Source organism: Triplophysa rosa, linkage group LG2 (assembly GCF_024868665.1).
Source record: "Triplophysa rosa linkage group LG2, Trosa_1v2, whole genome shotgun sequence".
Lineage (NCBI taxonomy): Eukaryota > Metazoa > Chordata > Actinopteri > Cypriniformes > Nemacheilidae > Triplophysa > Triplophysa rosa.
In genome coordinates, this window is record NC_079891.1 from 22470149 (window position 1) to 22486957 (window position 16809).

Genomic DNA, 16809 nt, shown 5'->3' on the forward strand with positions numbered 1-16809 from the left:
TGTTATGCATGCTTTTTGAAATTACATATACATATAATATGAGTAGAGTTTTGCACCTTCTTACAAAGTAAAAATAACCCCCCGAAACACATAAAAAAGTAGATGCCAAAATTATATTTCCAAAAAATATAATTACTTTTGGTTACTTCTGGTTAACCTTTGTCTAAGACCTAGATTACCTATTACCTGCAAGCAGAAGGCCGGAGAGGAGAGCTATTGATTTGACCAGGAGGTCAGAGGGGGTGACAGCTACAACAGGATTGAAACACTGCAGATGTATTGGAGGAGGGGAAGCCTTCAGGTGAGCTTTCCCTAAACATTGTAAATGAACAGTTCATTATTCAGAACTCATTGGATATATGAGTAGGTGTGGTTGTAAAAAACACAAAATAGCTAACAAGCTTTGTGATTTTTTGTGATTTAAACAACACTCCAAAAGTCTATTGAAATAGTCTACACTGCAGGGTCTGCATCAAATATTCTACATAGGCAACAAAAAGCCCATTACAGCATAGCACTCTGAGCCATACGAGTGCCAGGTTGCCCAGGTCATGTGGCGAAACGGTGAGTGAGTAATACGTGGAGGGATGTCGTCTCAACCTTCAGCCAGCCCTTTTCTCCTAATTATTTGAATATTAATTCAGGGGAGCTGGAAAGAAGGGTGACGTCATGCGTGGCATCTGCGACGGCTGCCGGCGTCGTTCTGTGTGCTTTGCTGCGGATTCAGCTGTCATGGCTAACAGAACCATTTCTGTGATTAACGGTCTTGCCGACCCCATCAAACACCCAACCGCACTACTTCCTGCACAATATTCTGCCCTCCCCTTCTCTCTCGATCCCTTTTACTGAGTGTCCCAGCTGGCTGGTATGTCATTTTAGATAGGCAGTCTATGTGCAGAGGTGTGTGTGCGTGTCTGTCCGTGTGATTTGTATGGAAGAGAGTAGATGGTTGCGTGTGTGTTCGTCAAGGAGCATGATAGAGAACAAGAAAGGGAGAGAGAGCGTGCGTACGTGTGTTTTCGTGTGCGTATAGTGTGTCTGATTGGTGTTCGAGGAAGGTGCTATTCATTCTCTTGAGGTCTGTATGGAGAATCCTTACATTTCTATGGTTCGGGAAGTTGTCCTTGCCGAAGGCTATACAGTACAATGGCCTGCTTGCTTCCAGCAGTCAAAACTCTTCTGGAGACAATAAGGTGATTCCATATTCTTTTGTGTTTGGGGAAGACAGCAACACCAAGAAACAAATGTTCATTGACTGCTTAATACTTTCAAGATTAAATTAACAACAACACTGTTTGTGTGGGTTGCACTGATAGGACAGCTGCTCAAAATTTAAAGCAGTAAAGCTAATCTTTTAAAAGACTATAGCTACACTGCAAGCATCTAACAGAGATACAGCTACAGTAACAGCAATGCAGCTTTTTAAAGATGCAATGTTATTATTGCAAGTAGTTATCGGACATTGAAGTGAAAGTTCACCCAAAAATAAAAATTCTGTCATCATTTACTCACCTTCGAGCTGTTCCAAATCTGATGAACACAGAGAATTCCAGATATAACCAAACAGTTATTGTACCCATTGACTACCACATGGTAGGAAAATTGCTTTTTAAATATTTTTCTGTTGAACACAAAAAAATATATTTTGAAGAATGTAGGACACAATTGTAAGCAAACAATTCTGGGACACTTTTGACTACAATTGTCATTTTTCCAACTATGGTAGTCAATGGGGTGCAGTAACTGTTTGGTTACAAGCATTCGTCTAAATATCTTTCTCTGTGTTCAACCAAACAAAGAAATTGATATAGGTTTGGAAGACCTAGAGCAGGGCTAGTCAACTGGCTGCTCGCAGGCCATATGTGGCCCGCCAATCATCTTTACCTGGCCCTCCTTAACATTTCAAATAAGTGGGGAGACTTTAAGAACGGTGTGCTTTAAGAAATGCACGTCCTGAGACGCCACATCTTTGAAAGTCCCAAACGCTGCTACATTCATTACGAAAGTATTTCCCGCCATAACGAGTGACGTCTTATAAAGCAATGTGATCTGTCTGTCCAAGAAACAGAATTATTTACAAAATAAATTCCGCGTTCCAAAACGCGTCTTGTGCCCTTAAAAGTAACTGCAGGAAGGGTACACCACGTGAACTGTTGTCTCAGGTATGGGGAAAACTGAGTTGTTTTTATTACTGCATTCATTATGTATGATTTAAACAGCCAAATTTACGAAAAACAGCTGTTCATCTCCCTCCAGAACTCGCACTACAAAGGATCTGCCCTTCTAAGTGCGTGGGGCACATGAATACGATTGGAATTCACCCGAAGATGCGATAATAGTGTTCAGTTTTTGCACAGATCAAACGATTCGCTTTATAATACGCCAGTTTAACGTAAAGGGGCAGGTATTACTTTAGTGCAGGTATTAATGTAGTAGCGTTTTTGACTTTCATTAATTCAACCAAATATCTTCATAAAATATTTCTTCTTGAAAAAACAATGCCACCCATATCTTGGATGGACTGGTGGTGAATAAATTAACAGCAATTTTATTTTTGAGTAAACTAACGCTACAAGGAATATAAAATAAAAGTAAAAAGACAATATCCCTTATAATTAAATATATACATATATAAAGGCACACATGCCGGATGCAATATTTGTGTGCATGTTTTAATATATGACCTATAAGTAACGTATAAAATGAACAAAATGCAATAAATAACAGAAATAACAGAAGCAATGAAGATATGGTAAAAAACTGGCCCGCATCCTATTTATACTTTTGGAATCTGGGCCTCAAAGAAAAGTAGTTGAAGACCGCTGACCTAGAGCGTTGCTGCTTCCCAATTCGCCTACTTATACTACGCACTAAAAGTATGTACTGTTTTTGTTATGGAAAAATATATACATTTTAGTGTGCAGCAAAACAATATGCACACACTGGGACTTTCTAACAGGAAACGGACTTGGCCGTTGTTGCCTAGACAACATTGTGGCCATTAACTGTCACACACATCAAAATACAGCTCTTCTTTCCATTTAAGTATTTATTCATTCATTGTTTCATATGTAATGTTAACTCTGTGCTTATATTTATTAATTTAGTGATGCATCAGTTATTTAATTTTATTAATGCAGTGCAGCGTCACTTAACTCCGCCTACTCGCCATGAGTTGAGGGTAATATTAGCCGTTAGAGTGTGCATCTACCGGAAGTAGTAGACCATCCGGGAATCTTTGGAATACTCTTTAGAACATACTACGATTTGGGACATACTAATTCTGTTTTCGAATACTATTTAGGACGGATAGTATGCGAATTGGGACGCAGCAAGTGAGTGACAGAATTTTCATTTTTGGGGGAACTATTGCTTTATGGATGTCTGTTCTCCATTGGTACAAAAAGCTATTAAGATAGCTGTCGAAAAACTGGACGATTGCCCCCTAAAGGTAGGAGTGTGAACTGCAGAAGCATTTTACTTACTGGAACTTAAATTAGCAGCAACGTCTTAAAGATATAAATGGCAAAGACACTTAAGCAGTCCTAAAACAGAGTATAAAATATACTCTAATACTAACAGAGAAACCGAATACGTTGTCCTATTGAACATGTTGCCGTAAGCAGGGAGAGAGCCACTAACTGAATTTTCTCGAGAAGCATTAGCATAATGCTCATCATAGAAGTGCAAAGCAAACTAAATCGAATGTAAAACTCAGTGACCCAAACTTGACTGAGCTTAGACTGTCAGCATTCATCTGTGCCAGGCTCATTCTGTGTGATGGCTATAACATAGCTGAGGTGTAGATGCAAACAACGGTCTTTATCAACCATAACCATTTAGCATGTATTTTGTCGTTATCATTATTCATCTCTGAGGTGTTACGGTAAACTCATGCGTGGAAGAAAGATACTATTTTCATGAATTGATGACAGAGGAAGATTTTGGGTTGATTTTGCTCTAGAGATCCAACCAGCACTGCTTTGGCTTTAGTACCAACATGTTGTTCTTTAGTAGGGGTTTGGGCGACCATATAGAGGTCAACATTGAAAGGTCCTCAATTTTTTTTCCAGTTGATCTGTTTTCAGGCTATGTAATTCCAGTGCCTCTGCATCTGTCCTCTGTCTCTCTCTCACCCTCTTTTTGCGCTCTCCGTTCGTTATCTAACCAAACCCAACAGATTCTTCTCAGTTCTGCTAAGAGAAAATCAGTTTGATTTTTTCCTTCTCTGCTTTTTCTTGTCTAGGTCCCCACTGCCTCGCTCTACTGCTCACCAGTTCTCCCCCTCCCTCTCCCGTGCTCCCTTTCTCCTCCTCTCTCTGCTTTTGCTGGCTCCGCTTTCATTCTAACCTCCCCCTCCCCTTCCCTCAAGGGAATAAAGGTCATTGCGCAAATGATTACTCAGACCTCGGTAGCCATGGAAACGCGGTCATGTGACAGGGACAGGCATGCATCGAGCACAACAAAGGAGCCGATTAGTAAACCAGCGATGGAAAGCTAGCGCTCGCCTTTGTATGCCTGCGTTCTCTGTATTTCGCTCTATCTCTCCTTTTCTCTCCCTCTGTGTTCGACTTGCTGGAGGAGGGAGGGAAGGAGAGGGCGAAAGAAAGACTAGCGGGCTGCTTCTACCAGCGTTTCGCTTTGTTTAAACTAGCAGTTTGTCTTTGGGTTTTGTTCATTAGAGATTAACACGGACATTTTGGGGTGTTTGCACGTGTTTGACACATTCGTTACAGAAAAGAAGTGTGTCCTGATGTTTAGACATGACTTGAGAAGACGCTTACTTAGCTATAGCTTTAAAGGTATTAATAAACTATGTATTTTAATATTAACAATACAGCACACTAATGGTTAGAGAACTACTTTTAATGCATCTGGAAATTTCAACACAATCAATTTGTTACTATTTCCCAAGGTGGCTTATTCGTCTGAATTTGTACAATCTTATTTGTACGTGTAGTATGATCTGCTTTCGCGACAGTGAAGGTTATGTTTAGGGGTGGTGCTTTGTTTTTCCTAACAATCATATGCGTTTCTACCATTCATATTATACAAGTTAACATGAATTGACTACCTAATAAAATTCTTATGAAATTCCAACCTGATCTAATGGGAATTTGTAACTATTTTACTAAGTAGCTTATTCATATGAATTCGTACGTTGTGAATCGTACACAAACGTACGGTGACAAGAATAACGCAATACTGAAGCCTTATCCTAACTCCGCCCCTAAACCTAATGTCACTGGCACGAAAGCAAATTGTACTGAAATGAATGAATTAGATCGTACAAATTCATATGAGTTAGCCAAAATTAGCAACCTCAGAAAATAATTACTTTTTTGTTGGAATTTCTGTGAGATAGCACAGTAAAAATGACAATTTGTATAACTTATCAAAATAATTTAACTGATTCAACTTCATTTCATTACTTAAAGTAACTTATTACTTACTAAAGTAACTTATAATAAAAGTTATTGAGCACATAATTTTTACATTGTGGGAAATTCAGAGTACACTCTTAAAAAATGCTGGGTTATTTTTTAACCCATGGTTGGTTAAAAAAGGACAAACCCAACTGTTGGGTTAAATTAGTCTATAAAATGTACATATTGATTGAAAATAATCCAGCCATTTTTTCAGCTCTTAACCTAATGTGATTGTTAAAAAAGTACTGTTTGAAGGGATTGTTCACCCAAAAAGAAAAATTCTGTCATCATTTACTCACCTTCAAGTTGTTCCAAATCTGTATAAATTTCTTTGTTCTGATGAACACATAGAAAGATATTTGGAAGAATGCGTATAACCAAACAGTTCTTGGACACCATTGACTACCATAGTAGGAAAAATTACTTTTTTTTGTTCTGTTGAACACAAAATAATATATTTTAAAGAATATAGGACAGTAAACAATTCTGGGCCACTTTTGACTACCATTGTAATTTTTCCTACTATGGTAGTCAATGGTGTCCAAGAACTGTTTGGTTACAAGCATTCATCCAAATATCTTTCTCTGTGTTTAACCAAACAATGAAATTTATACAGGTTTGGAACAACTAGAGAGTGAGTAATTCATGACAGAATTTTCCTTTTTGGGTGAACTATCCCTTTAACTAGCTTCAGCTGATATTCACACAAAACCAAACTATTATCGTAATGACATTCCTCTGAAGTCTGAATGCACGCAATGATAGCAAAATCATTTTGAAGCACCATAAAGCACCTTTAACATTTGGACCAAATATATACTCATTTGACTATATTACTTTTGCTCTGAGGCATTGCTGAAATGTTGATCTATACCTGACTTATTTAAAATGCATTCTGTTAAAAAGGTCACACTGCTTGGAAAAAATATCTAGAGTTAATATGCTACACAGTCTCATTCAGTGCATTTTTTTCCTGATTTAAGGGACTCAATAACCATTTAGATTCACTATTTCATATCATCCTATTTTGTTAAACACACAGCAAGTTAACGTGTCAAAAACAATCTGTTTTACAGAAATACAGCAGGGTGCCTTCCTTCTGAAAGGAACGCCACATTTTCTATATCTTTTCTGGTGGGTTTGTTTGAACGAAACTGTCAATGCTTTGAAAGTCATCGCCTGCTTATCTAATAGGAGCTACTTGCAGGTAATGAACTTGAGCTAACATAAACCAATTAAACACATGTAAAATGAATGGAAGAACTCAGCTTGTAAGTCTATAAAAAGCAACAGTCAGTCGTTCAATGGGTACTTACAATTCACAAATTAATCTTGCCATTGCATGCAATTTTTCTATTAAAGTATTTAAAATAGTGTCATAAAGTATATAGCATAGTACAAAATTGTCATATGTCGACCTATAGTTTTTCTGTCCTATCAAACTATCTGCATATTCCAAAGATTGTCTTTAAATGTTTTCATTAGCAACATGGTCTTTATAGTAACATACGTTTGATTTGAGTCTGTACCTCAAACTAGTACATTATTCTGAGTTATGTAATTATGAAGTGCATTTCATTTTATTAGGGCATTTTACATTTTGGCAAGGTGCAACTGTGTACTGAACATTTTACCATATCACAGTTCGTGGACACTTGAAATATACATATGGGCATGCATGTGCGTGTCTGTCTCAGTGTTTCAGAAGGGATGGCGTATCAGATTGCCTTTGAAGCAACAAAAAACATGAGTTGAGTCTAGGCACACACTCTGTTATGACTGCACAGCTGTTTCCAAAACTCAGCAGCAGACAGAGAGGCCTGCTGGTTAGTCTGGGGGCGGATGTGGGTGGGGGCCGATGGGCACGGCTGCAGCCAACAGGCCCTCACATTTGACCTTCTCAGTTAAGAGCTTCAGCAGAGCTGGGACCACACTGTCCAAGGCTGAAGGGCCGGGTGGACAGTAAATGTGTATTGTGTGGATTTGTTCATTACAAAGTACAATTAAATGCAGGGCTGCAGGTGACTTGATTTAAAGATATTAAAAGTCTAACATGGTTCTCAACTAGAAAGAGACTCTTTGTGTGTGTGAGAGAGAGATTCATTATCAATCACAATCATACGATGTAACAAGGATACTAACTATAAATTGTATGTATAACTACAGTATATGTACTGTATATGTACAACAGTTTGGCTTTTGTTTCATTGTTAGTGATTTTTACTCAAAAGTGGCCTACTTGAGTCAAACACAGTGAAATGAAAAAGCTTTTCTATATGTCTGTTTGTGCCATGAGGCAAACAAAACAGACAGGCAGTGTCTCTTGGCGTCCCAGGTGGGTTCTCTGATTGACTGAGTGCTGTAGTGACCAGTCTGAGGCCGGGTTCTTTAGGGAGACAGGCAGGGGAGGCCCAGCTGGGGTACAATCCATCTAAAAGCCAATTTACAAATGAAGTCACTGTAATGGGGGACAACAGTGAAGGCCAACCGAATTTTGGCTGCGGAGTTCGGACCCCTGTTTTTCGGTCAGGGACTGGTGAGTGAGGTTATTAGAGTAAGGTTTGGCTGGATGATGGGTAATTGATTTTGAGGATGGGGTAAGGCCAGATGAGACTTGCTTTTGTGTCACCTCTGGCTTTATTTCTGGTTGTTGGGATATGTGTAATCACAATCCTTAAAGGTGCAGTGTGTGTATTTTTCAGCATCTATTGACAGAAATGCAATATAATATACCAGGGGTGTGACAAGACACTTATCCCACGAGACAAGACGAGACACAAGACTGGGTTCATGAGAACGAGATGAGATTTTTAGACTTTTTAAAAGAAATCCTCGATGAAATACATAGGGAAAATTTGTCTTTTATTCTCCTTAAAAACACTAAATGCAAAAAATGTATGCATCTGAAAATCAACTTGTACTTTATGAAACAAATTCAACTTCTATTTTAATGAATTACATTATGCAGTAATAAACAATATGTAAACACTGCTAAATGTTTTGTCACAAACTCAACTGACAGGCAGTAATTGCACAAAAAATTGCTTTGTTTTCTTAACAGGTGCAGCTTTTAGTAAAGAGCTGTGGTTGTTTTCTCTATATGATTTTGCATAATGCTGGTGTTAGAGGTGGCGATCAAATCACACTGTCGATCCTCCTTCCTCCACTGACTGAACACTCACAGCCTTCAGAGAAACAGTTAAAACTACATAAACACATCGGGCCCTATTGTACACCCGGCGCAACGTGGCGCAGCGCAAGTGTTTTTGCTAGTTTCTGCCCGACGCAGTTCTCATTTTCCCGTTCTGCGCCACGTTGTATAAATAGCAAATGCATTTGCGCTCATTTGTGCGCCCATGGGCGTGTTGGTCAAAAAAAGAGGTGTGCTCAGGCGCATTGTTGGCGTGTTGCTATTTTGAGGAACTGAAAATAGACTGCGCCATAGACCAACTCAAACCTGGTCTAAAGTCTAAAGTCAATGGCGCAATATTTCTTTTGTTTAAAAAAAGAGTGCATTAGTAGAAAATTCGCCTCTGGGCGGGTTCACATATAACGCTCTTTAACTTTACTTATTACACAGAGGTAAGCGCAGCGGCACGCTAACATGCCAAATATAAAAAATAAACGGATTACAATGTAAAATATTATTATTGTGTACATAAAGATAAAAATCTGGCTTGTCATGTAGATGATCTGCTCCCCTGAATGTTCAAACATGAACTCTGAATCTGTGCCATTTTGCTGTGTTTCTGTGTGTGCTGAGTTCATGTGATGTGTTTGTATGACGGCTACCAAAATGGTCAATCAGTACAGAGGGATTAGTGTGTATGTGTGTGTATGTGCACACGCAGCAGGCCGTTGAGTGTGGGCCTATTTTGTGAGCGGTTCAGAAGGTGATAGGGGCAAAGGGTTCAGATCAGTCGGCGAAAATGTTCCATTATGTTCCAATTACCGTTGCAGCCTGTGTGTGTGGCAGCATCATACCTCGTCCAGGCGATAAAGTGAACGGGAGGAGGTTGGGGGAGATGGGGGGGAAGCATGGAGTATTCATACTCATTTCTCAAGGGAACTCAGTCGATGTTTGGAGAGTAGGACACAGGGGTCGTCGTGTCCCCCAGAATTGCTGCAGTATGTGTGCTCAGCATTGGTCTGTGTTGGGATAGATAAAAAAGAGATGGAATGAGAGTGTGAGAGAGAGGAACAGAGTCAAAGAGGTGGGTTGTGGTAGTCAAAGTCATTTTTTGTTTGAGTCTTATGTCAAGTCGATCGCACCCAGGGAGTGTGAGAGGTTTCATTCAGTCGAAGCTTGTGGGGAATCCTTTTGGAGCGGTGAATCGCTGTCAATAAATTAAAATAACTAAACATAATTTTATTTTTATAATGAATTTCATTATGTATCATTTTAAGGATAAATTGAGTTTCTTGTACTGTAAAAATTAAGTTTAAAGAGTAAAAACAGCAACTCTACATTGTAAAAGAAATTAATTTTACAGAAATTTTGTGTTATTTTTTAATGATTTTCCAAGTATAATGTATACAGGTCATTTTTTCAGATTTTTCATGTATTTTTGAAATACTGTAAAATTACACAAAAAGGCGCCCCTGCTGCCAGAAAATGTTCGTTTTTTACGGGATTTTTTTACAGTGTAGGCCTTGTGACTTTCTATGGTGACCCAATCTCACAGCAAAAACGTAAGTATTTTACGAGGTGACTAATTTTTGCTAATTCGTACGAATTTGTTCGATCTCATTCGTACATTTCAGTACGATTTGCTTTCTCGCCAGTGATGTTAGTTTTAGGGCTGGGGTTAGGGGTGGGGGTTCAGTATAGCTTTTTTCTAACAATTGTATGTTTATGTACGATTCAAGACATAAACATTAATAAGAATTAGCCACTTAGTACAACATTTAAGAATGAGATCAGGTTGAAAAACCAAACTGATGAAAATAGAAATAAAAATTAGTGAATGAAAGTGACAAACACACTACTCGTGTGGGTACACTTATAGTCTGAAAGGACACCAGACGCCTATTTTTGTCTCTGTGCTATTCAATCATCTCATTTGCTTTTTATTATGAAGTAGGCTATTTAGTTTATTATGCAGTTTTAAAATAACGCAGATTCTGTATATTTTCCAAATATGCATGAAAAATACAACTAAATACAAATAAAACTCTGAATTTAAACTAAATTAGTTTGTTAAATGTAACAAAACATTATCTTCATTTTATGTACTCAAGTTTTTTATTGGCAATTTTCTTTTTGTAATGCTTTCAATAAGGTCAACAATAATACTGTACACTGTGAAGAATCCCGTAAAAAACAACTGGGGCGCCAGAAATATTCTGTAAAAATATAATTTTTCTGTAAAAGTACATGATTTTCTAGTCTTTTTCTGTAATTTGACAGATTTGATCTCCAAAATATGTGAAAACATCTGTTAATAAAACAGTCAAATTTAGTTAAATTACAGTTCTTTGGCCATTATATGTGAAATATCAGTAAAAAAATAACAGTAACATTTTGTAAAATTAAGTTTTCTACAGTGTAACGTGTTCAGTTAAATGAGCATATTTCTGGTTTGGTGTTGTCAATGGGGTACTTGAGCTTTACTGATGGGGCTGTGGGGTTGCCCCCCCAAAAAAGGTTAAGCAACAGTTTTAGAGTAAATAAGGGTGTGTTTGTATATTTGAGTGCATTGAGGACAAAAGTGAGAGTTTGTGTGTGTTTGAGAATGGTTAGAAATTATGTGTTTCGCAGTAAGCGAGTGAGGGATTATGGGAAAGAGAGTTTGATGAGGAGTGAAGGAACGCTTGAGTCAGTGGACGACTCTCAGACGATGGCTGTCATTTCTGCCTGTTTGCGTCCCATGACTAGACTGCTCATTAAGACCTGAAATAGATGGATTTAGTCTCGGGGCTATTTTTATCCAAATTTAAATGCTGACGAGCAATGGCAGGCCCTTGTGTCAGACTTTTAGACCTCTCTCGCTCTGCTTCTTTCTCTCTCTCCATACAATTTTCCAAAGACACACTCTAAAAAATCCATAAAAATAGGGCACAATATACTGTATTAATATGAAGGAATTTCCCGTATTCATTTTTACAGTCGTTTTACCTGTATTTTACATTTTCCACTGCATTAAATTGCATTTTAGCATTAACTTAAATGTCCGTAAAATAAAGGAAAGTGTACTGGTAATTTTCTGTCAGTACTTTATCCGTTTTTTACGGGATTTCTTTTTTACAGTGCAGATTTAGACCAGATTAGCTGGGTATAGAAAAATGAAACATTAGTCCAGGTTTAAAACATTTACCCAAGTTGTCTATGTTGTAATTCATTTTAAAAGGTCAATAAAACTAGCCCAAAAAATTTTCGCAAGGGAGGATTTTACAACATTGTCCAGTTAAGGCAGTGGAAACATCAAAGAGTGTACGCAACGGAGGGGAATGGAGTGAAAGAGAAAGATTAAAACAAAAAGAGAAATAGGAAGGGAGTGAAATAGAGGAAAAATATTTGGTTCTGAAAAGTCCACCCACAGCTGCCTCTTTAAAAAAACTTCATTCTGCTTTTCGGCCTATGCTGTGTATGTGTGTGTGTGTGGCTCCGTCGGCTTTGTCCCTCAAAGAGCTTTTTTTTCTTCCTTTGCTTTTTTCCCCACTCTCTTTTTTTTCCTGGAGAGAGAGGCTGGCGCCAGCAGTCTGGAACAGAGCTGACAGGATTTGAATTATAGAAGCTGAACGGGAGGGGTGGGGGACGGGGGAGTTGGTTTGGTGGATTGAAGAGAGAGAATGATCAAGAAATAGGGAGAGAGGGAGAGAAGGCGAGGAGGGGGAGCAGAGAGAGAGAGATTCAGTTTGTGTGTGTATGTGTGTGGGTGATTGAGTGTAGCAGAAAAAGGGTTGTTATTTCAAAAGCGACAGCCACACAGGCGAATCGGGCGGAGGTGTCGGGTGTTTGCTAAGCTAGCTATCTCGCTTTATGGTCGGCAACAAGAATTTATTTAATAAGTAAACAAAGCAGATAATTGTAGTTTTAATCATCACCGAGGCTAACATGATCGCTCTATGTGTAATAGTAATGAGATTTTGGATACCCCGGTCTAATCTCATTTTTATTTGATGCTATGTTGTTTTTTGTGTTATGCGGCTAAATGTCGACCAACACTGTTCTCTTAAAGCTCTATCCTTGAGCAAAATCTTTTTTTCTAACCTTTCAAATGTTTTAAAAAGTAAGAAATGCATACCACAAACAACAACAAGCTTTACCAATTAGATAATTTGTTATATTAGAAATGTTTAATCCACATTCCTTCACCCCCTCACATGTTCTTCTCAGGCCATTCGTTCCCCTCCACCCTAAAATTGTTTCAGGCTGCAGAAGACATTCCAGACCCAAGCATCTGCTTTTCCCCCTGTTCATTTCATCACCCATCATGCACTGATGGAACAAACATGAACACAGTGAACTCTGACTGCATAGGAGAGTCGCATCACTATCAACCCCCAGCTTCTCTCTTATAACTGCACTAGAACTAACATGCAGCTAGTTTAGAGAGTCTTTTGAGCGAGCAACATAAACAGAATATAAACAGAGCTATGTGTGCTTGTACGAATGTGTGTGAGAGAAATGGAGCGAGAGAACAGCCTGTTCTGGAGAAGGAAAAGCACAGAGTGTTTTAGTGTGAAACGCCCCAGAAGTGATTCCAAATGTTGGGCTCAGACTGAATTCTACCAGAAGAAAACAGCAGTGTAGAGACAGTGATTGAGACCAGAGGAGAAGTGGCAGGGTTCCCACGGTTATGGAAAACCTGGCAATGTTTAAGAATATTACATTTTAGATTTTCAGGCTTGGAAAGTTTTGGAATTTTATAACATTTAAAGAAAGCATGAAAACCTCTATTGTGAAAATGAAGTTCGCTAGTTGTGCTCTGCTCTAAAATATTTAAGCAAATATAAAATATTTGGGGGGGGGGGCGCTGAGAGGGGGTTTCGCCCAGGGCGCCTTGGAAGCTAGAACCGCCACTGAGTATGAGGCTACATGCAAGATGGGCCAAAAAACCTTTAAACTCATAAACCCGGATTCACAGACAAGGCTTAGCTTAAGCCAGGGCTATGCCTTAGTTAAATTAGGATATTTAAGTCTCTTATAATAAAATGTCTTAGATAAAAACATTTCTGGTGTGCATCTTGAGACAATGGCATTGACATATTTAAAGATATGGCAGGGCAATTTATTTTCAGTTATGATAGCTCAAACATTAATTTTAGTCTGGGACTTGTCTTAAGCCTTGTCTGTGAAACCGGGCAATAATATCTTACAAGCGCTTTCTTGTCGCTGAATGTGCTCTTATTTGCTTTTTGCACTGCTAAACCTCTGTTTTATTTAGCTTTCTCGTCTTTCACGAAGCGACCTCTAAAAGACATAAACAAACAACCACCTCGGTTACTTTTCTCTGTGTTATGTTTCTTTTATAATGAGGCGATCCTTCTCTCCTTTCTGACTAAACTTTTCTTTTGCTCACATGAGTAGGCGGGTTTGGGTGACTCAGTGTTGGGGAGTAGCTAAAGTAGCGACGCTACTAACTAACTTAACAATATTTTTCATTAGCTTGACGGTAGCTCAGCTACTTTTAAAAAAATTTAGCTTTTCCAGTAGTTAATTACACAAAGTAGCGGTGTAGCGCGACCAAAAGCTACATTCCGTTCTGCCTTCAGAGCAGCGCTGTCACTGTGTAACGTCTTCTTCTTACTGTATCACAAACTGAAATAGATAATTATCGCCATCTACTGCAGTAACTATGTATTATGGCTTTACGCTTCACTGAGAAGAGTCCGTAAAGGATAAACACGAGTGGGTAAAATATTTAAAGTTTGACACCCCCATCCTATTAAGTATAAATTATGAATCTTATGTAATGAAAACAATAAATAAACAATAAAATTATACTGGTATTGTATTACATTTTTTTTAACTTCTTAATTTAAAACATTATGCTGGGTTCACACCAAACGCAAACAATCGCGTTCCACGCTATTTATTACTCGCCGGAAAAGTTAGTTATTTTCGTGTGAGTGACACGATCAGACAAATATTTTCAACCTTCGCGGAAGATGAGATTTTGCGTCTATATGCGTCTTTGCATTGACTTTGTATGTAATTTACTCGCACAAAACTCTTAATTTGCGTTTGGTGTGAACCCAGTGTTAGACATTAGCACATACTCGGGTGCATCACATCACATAATATACTGTCGTATACTTTAGTATGTCCTATAGTAGATTGTAGTATATTACAGCTGTAGAATATTATGGTAACTAACTATCACACTCTATTAACATATATACTACAGTATTATTCTGTAGCATTAGCTATAGTTAATATATACACTTTGTAGTATACGTTAATATTTAATGTGGTAAAGTAAAAAAACGGTACAGGAAATTTACTATACATATAATAAATACTATGCATCTGTATTTTTGTGAGATTGTCATAAAAATTAAAGTAGTTTCAAAGAAGCTTTTTATAGTATGGCAGATGGCAGAACAAAGCCAAACACTGAGAAGACCCCAGAAGGAGAAAATAGAGGCTCTAGATGAGCTGGATAAGGAAATTAAGAAAAAGGCTTGTGACAAATATGATGTACCTATTTGAGATGTATCTGCTTTGATTCTTTCATTCTTCTGAGTAATTCTGAGTAAAAATTGGGACATACGTATGTTAAACGTGTGTTAAAGGCTGTTTGTTCAGCTGTATAAAAATGGTATTATTTTTTCTTTGTTCAGGTCTTAAACAGGACTTAAAAAGTCTTACATTTGATTTTGCAAAGTGTGCAGCAACCCTGCTAACAGTTCTTGGAAACCACTGACTACCTTAGTAGGAAAAATTGCTTTATAAATGTCTTAGTTCTGTTGAACACAAAAGAAGATATTTTGACGAATATAGGAAAGAAAAAACAATCAGATTGTATGGGGACTCCAAATGGACATAGAAAGAGCAATAAAAGCAGTTTGCAGTTCCAATGCAAACACACACACACACACAAATATAGATGTCTTGATCTAATTGAATCCTTTCTTTTATTCTTACATTTACATTTATGCATTTGGCAGACGCTTTTGTCCAATGCGTCTTACATTGCATTATACTACACATTTGTTGCTAAGTATGTGCAATCCCTCGGATCGTACCCATGACCTTGGCGTTGCTAACACCATGCTCTAACCACTGAGCTACAGGAAAGCTAGCTCAGCTTATTCTTACACTTTTGTGCACAGAGATGAAAATTGAAATAAATATCCTGGAATCAGGATGAAAAAGAAAGAATAAAAAGGATATAGAAGAAACTTGGTGTGCCCATATCTGCCAATAGACTTGCTGTGGGTTATATAGAGGCCTGGTGTTGTGTAAGCCACTGTGTCTTGTCATTGTTATATTTCACTGTAATGAGACAATAAGCGGTTACCTGAGAGCCCCCTGTTCAAATCAAGGGCTGATGTCAAATTATCACCATTACCAGTGTGAAACGGGGTTCAGCAGGTCAATGCTGTTTCCTGACACCAGGGTCATACTTAAAAGATGAAGGTAAAAGGTAAATTCAAGGTAAAATACGTATCTCCACCATTTCATTGTACGTGTAGGCCTCAAATGTATTTTTATGCTTAATATGTTTAATAGTTAATAGCATTTTTTTGTATTTGTCAGTTGGGTCAATGTCAAGATTTTATCCCGTGGTTGTTATACAGTGAGGAGAGCACAGTACAGTTACTAAGTTCGTATGATACCGTTCAAGTTCATACTAAGAGCAATTTTTTTTCTTCTAAATTACTCAATCACACTAAAGCTTCACATCAGGACTGAGACTAATGCAGAGATGAATCTCTTATAGTTTTACACCAGACATGGTTGAATGATGGATACGCAGAGATTCGTGATTTTGTGGTGGAAAAAATGTCAATATCCAAGTAAATTAAATACATTTTGTAGTGCATATTCAAAGTATGCATTTTAACATAGAATGTTTAAACATACGTAACACATTCACTGTGATGTTATAAAAAAATGCAATATACAAAAAAGATTTGGCATGAAATTGAATTTCCATTTTATTTACTGGAAGGTTAGAACATTACAAAGTCTGGGGGAGTGTTATATAATTTATGTTATAATTATTGTTTGTTGTCATTTGTCATATTGTGTAATGTCTGAAAAGTGTGTCTACTGCCATTGATCTGCAACATCTTCAGCTGAAAATGTTACCATCATTTCCCCTGTGACAATGTCGCACTGTGGTGCCAGAGAAATTGTTTGATCCTGTTTTGTGCTTGACTGTAATGAGAAGAATGACAAACTTGACTACATTCAAGTCTGAATCTA

The 16809-nt window shown here is 37.9% G+C and overlaps 1 protein-coding gene across 1 annotated transcript in view; it reads left to right on the forward strand.

Moving 5' to 3' along the window:
* Window positions 1-920: 920 nt before the first annotated feature.
* The window catches only part of ntmt1 (N-terminal Xaa-Pro-Lys N-methyltransferase 1), a 50096-nt gene continuing 34207 nt past the window's right edge, over window positions 921-16809 (forward strand). The window contains exon 1 of the mRNA XM_057355944.1: window positions 921-1193. The gene's annotated coding sequence lies outside the window, so the exon portion shown is untranslated. The remainder of the gene's footprint in view (window positions 1194-16809) is intronic.